The following is a 5,232-nucleotide window of genomic DNA, read 5'->3' as shown; positions in this document are numbered from 1 at the left end:
ATGGGTTCGCGGGGCGGGTTGAGGCGGGTCGCGTTCCGTCGCGGGTTGGGGCGGGGCGGGTCATGAAAAAACCCGACCCGCACATCACTACTAAATAGCTTTGAACGAGTCTGCACGGGGAGTGTAGCTAAAGATTTTAGCGGCTTTAGATACAAGGAACTCTCGGTGGAGACGTGCGGTTGTTTGGATTTACTAGCAGTGAAATCAAACAGGTAGGTGATACGGTCGCAGGTGTATTTATACTGTGGTGATTGCGACGTGGATTGGCTCAGCGCAGCTGGACATGATGATGTGATAGGGAACGGGAGTGGCCAGGTTGAGCAGAGGGAGGTCTCTACTCCTGAACATGCGTTGAATACAACTACATGTAGAGAGAGGTGCCGCGCTGTGTGTCCTGGCCATCTCCAGGAATCCATTGCAGCTTGTGCTCTCTACTTGGCATTGCGGGTGGTTTTAGAGTCCGCTGTGCGCTTTCCTAAAGGTGTGTGGGCAGAAAAGCAATTTTGGGGATATAGCCCACGGGAACACCTCCATCCGCAAATAACAGAGTCGGCATAATGCAGAGCGGGTATAGCAGGCGCAGAATAGCGTTTAGGGACAGTGCCAGCTCCCTTATCCGTATTTCACAGGTAATGGGCAGAAAATCACGGGTAATGGTTAACGGGTGCGGCTTTAGATTGCCACAGAATAGAGCGGATAGAATTAACTTTTTAAAAGGTTGTTGGGTACTATTTCTCCATGGGCCCTGTGTTCAACTGCGTGCTATGTTCCTGGAACATTCCCAAACATACAAACATCCTTTCTTACTTTCTGAAGTTAATATTATGTACAATTATGTTTGGACAGAATTTGGTTCAAATTACATGTGCTTGCTAACATACATTATCTGGTGCGCTATATCATAGAGGGGTGGCTCTGACCCCGGACAGAGCCCAGGCAGAGGGGGGGGGGGGGATTGGTGGGGTAGGTGAGTGAGGTGTGGTGTGATAGAGGTGCATTGGTACCCCAGGAGCAGGGATGTGTGAGGGGGCTGGAGGTAGGTCTGTCGGTAGGTCTGTCACATCAAGATGCAATGTGAAGTTATACAGTAGATCACTGTAGAATTATCCAGGGCCTTCCAGTGCTTGAAGTTTGCGGTTATTATTGTGATTATTATTATATGTGTATATTTCCTGCTTATTTAGGATCTTATACCGGAGTGATAGGCTGAGTTATTATTCTAGGAGTTGATACATGCTTATATGAAGGTTAATACTGGTTATTTGGAGTAATAAATTGAAGTTGCAATCCGAAGGTGCAAATATATACAAATTCTAAAAGCCACAGTGGACTTTACACATGTCACCTGAGTGTCACATGAGTGCATATTGATTGATTAGGTCAGATTAGGAGCTGGGGGACAGTGCCTACTGTTTAGAACAGTGCTGAAGCCGAAACAGAAGGTTACACTCACATGGGTAGACCAAACCGATATAAATGGAGTGGATGCTCACTATCAGGACGAAGTGTTGTATGCCTGCACCAGTGTTACTACAGTAGTTACCAGGGTGTTATTGCTGCATTCGTCATTTTCCATTGCGAGCTCCGAGCTGCGAGCTCTTTGCCGCTATGAATCTTGATCTTTTTGGAAAGACTCTGGGCTTCTATTTTGATGGGTTAGGGTTGTACTACCAATGTAATGATTCTGATCTCCAGTATATTGTAATGTTTGTCATCCTCATTGGTGGAGGTGTGGTACACAAATGAAAATAAATTTACTTTTCGTTTTTATTACAGCTGGATTCTTTGGTTCTTTGTTTCTCTTAACTTCGTATTACACTGCTGCTACTACTACTTCTCAATACTACATTTGTACTGTTTACTATTCTCAAAGATTAAATATAACAATGTAAAATAATCACAGGTTGCATGTTAAAATAATAAAAAAAAGGGGACAATAACACACGTCTCCTGAACATTAATACTACACAATAACACATCATTGAACTAGGAAAAAGTGCTCCTCGGAGCACAGCTCTCCGCCAGGTCAGGTAGGTTATTGTGGCTTCCTGCTGGCACTATAGCAGACCAAGGTGAAAAAAGTTAGCATTTATTCCTCTGCCTAGTTCATGATTTCAGGCATTTTGTTCAAAACGAGCCACTCCTGCAAAAACACACAGTTGTGCTACAACTTCTATCTACACATTTTTGTCCAAAACTCACATTATCCCTGAAGCAGTGTTGGAAAGTAACTAAGTACATGTACTCAAGTACTGTACTTAAGTATGTTGAGGTATTTTTACTTTATTGGAGCATTTCCAATTTTCTGTACTTATACTTCTACTCCACTACAATTAAGAGGCAAATATTGTGCGTTTACTCCACTACAATTATTTGAAAACTATGGGTTACTTGCGTAACCCCGGTTTTGTAAATTGCGAACGAGTTGTTCACATATGGGAAACAGCGCCCTCTGGCGATGATACAGAAGCTTCACATTCACTCCCTCAGGGCCAAAACCCTTTTTGGCCCGATGGGCCTTCCGTCGCTTTCCGGTAGCCCCTTCCCCGAAGGCATAAAAGGAACCGGAACGCGGAAGTCATTCTCTTAACACACCAGCTTCCTTCTGCCAAGCAAAAAAGAAGGGTGTTTTTGTGAACAACTCGTTCGCAATTTACAAAACCGGGGTTACGCAAGTAACCCATAGTTTTGTTGCATTGCTTCTCTCGTTGTTCACATATGGGAGATATAAACCCCCGGAATGTATCTACGAATCGAGATACCACAACCTGCTGTCCCAGCCTCCCCGGGCGCCAGGGCCACGCCCCGAGGGGCGTGGCCCCTGACACCCAGGCGCCATCAGACCCACCGGGTCTAAGGCACGGAACAGGAGAAAAGTGGGGCCCTCACAGACCAAGGTCTGCCTTATAAACTAAAAAGCAGGCACAGCCTGTCTATTCTAGTGGGGGGGAGGGCCCTGACAGACTGAAGTCCGCCTTATAAATCTAAGGCCTGCAGACATCGGCCTATCATACACTAAGGCAGAGGAGCATGAACAGAACCTACCGCCGTTCCATGCACCCGCCCACCCTCAGGTGGAAGCCACACCCAGGACTGCGTGCGCCATGGAAGACGCCACCACGTCCAGGCTGTAGAAAGCAGCGAAAGTCGACGGAGACGCCCAACTCGCTGCAGTACAAACGTCCTGAATAGACACCCCTCTGAAGAGGGCCCACGACGCCGACACACCCCTAGTAGAGTGCGCTCTCAGGCCCTCAGGCACTGGGGCTCCCCTACTGGTGTACGCCAGGCGAATAGCCTCCACAATCCAGCGGGAAAGCGTAGACTTAGTCACCGCCCTTCCCCCAGGCCCGGGGCCCAAGGAGACGAACAACTGGCTAGGCCGGCCCTGGGCCGCAGTCCTCTGGACATACAGCCGCAGGGCTCTCACTGGACAAAGACAGTGCAGCCTCCGATCCTCCTCTGAGGCAAACGGAGGCGGGTGAAAAGCCACCAATCGGTTGGCGTAACCACCGCCAGGTGGTTCTTGGGGATGAACGCCGGGTTAGGTTTTAGAACAACCCTACTGCCATCACCAGCGAACCTCATGCACTCCGGAACCACCGAGAGGGCATGTATATCGCTCACCCGTTTCGCTGTTGTCAGCGCCACCAAGAGTACCGTCTTGAGCGTGAGGAACTTCAGTTCCACCGTCTCAAAAGGTTCAAAAGGAGGACGAGAGAGTGAGTCGAGCACCAGGACCAAGTCCCACGTGGGAAACAAGGACCTTGAGACAGGATGTTCACGCAACGCGCCCTTCATGAACTGACACACAAGTGGTTGCTTCCCCGCGGTTTTCCCATTGAAACCAACATGGTTGGCCGAAATGGCCGCCAAGTACACTTTGACCGTGGAGAAAGCGTTTCCAAGATCCAACCTATCCTGTAGGAAGGTTAGGATGTCTGTGACCGAAGCCTGGAACGGGACCACAACCGGGGACCGTTCCACACACCACTCCTCGAACACACGGTCCCGTCGAGCCATGGTGAAGAGGGTGGCTAGCTAGGCTAAAACCACCGATGAGAAGAGCTAACGAAGGTTAGCGGTGTTTTCCGCGCCGGGAAAACAGTAGATAGAAGAGGGAGAAAAGGTCGGGGAACTCAGTGGACTGGGATCCGACCCGTCGCTATTGAGCTTGTAGAAAACCCGCAACCTCGATTCTTAGAGTGTGGAGCTCCTTCACACGCTTGGCAGAAGGAACAAAGAGAATGACTTCCGCGTTCCGGTTCCTTTTATGCCTTCGGGGAAGGGGCTACCGGAAAGCGACGGAAGGCCCATCGGGCCAAAAAGGGTTTTGGCCCTGAGGGAGTGAATGTGAAGCTTCTGTATCATCGCCAGAGGGCGCTGTTTCCCATATGTGAACAACGAGAGAAGCAATGCAACAAAACTTTAGTTACTAGTTACCATTTTCCTGGTCCTCACAAGCTAAATGGTTCATTTAAGGTTGAAAAGAGATTTCTAGAGATATGATCTACAGTAAATGTCTCAATAGAAGAGACAAAATACAACCACCCCAATTGTATAAGTTGAAGTTATATTAACATACTCTACCATACAGACTGGACAAAATAACATATTATTTATTAAAAGATAGTGACATAGGGGCCCGGGCTGCTGGCCTGGCGGTCCGGGCCCCTGTAAGCTCATAGGTAGCCTGACAGTGCATTGCAGGTTCATGTCCCGTTCCCGACGATCTTTACCGCATGTCTCTCCCCATCTCTCTCTCCCTGTTTCCTGTCCATCTCTACTAGAACTATAAATAAAGGCAGAAAAGCCCCCCCCCCCCCAAAAAAAAAAAGAAACCTCAAAATTGTTAAGTAACAAAGTACAGTACTTGAGTACATGTACTTAGTTACTTTACACCACTGACGTTTCTATTACATACATTTCTATAAATTTCTATTTCTATCTAGAATAGGCAGAGCACTTTTCTCTGCATATTAGTTCAAGTACATTTATTAAGACATACTGTATTATAGGAAAGCTGACAGGGAGACAGTGTAGGAGAGACAGACAGTGGGAAAGCTGATAGGGAGACAGTGGAGGAGAGACAAACAGCAGGAAAGCTGACAGACAGACAGTGTGGGAGAGACAGACAGTAGGAAAGCTGACAGGGAGACAGACTGTGTAGGAGAGACAGACAGTTTGGAAAGCTGAGAGGGAGACAGTGGAGGAGAGACAAACAGCAGGAAA

Source organism: Gymnoscopelus braueri (assembly GCF_963280865.1).
Source record: "Gymnoscopelus braueri genome assembly, chromosome: 15".
Lineage (NCBI taxonomy): Eukaryota > Metazoa > Chordata > Actinopteri > Myctophiformes > Myctophidae > Gymnoscopelus > Gymnoscopelus braueri.
The sequence above is the reverse complement of the archived record's forward strand: the minus strand, read 5'-3'. Positions refer to the sequence as shown.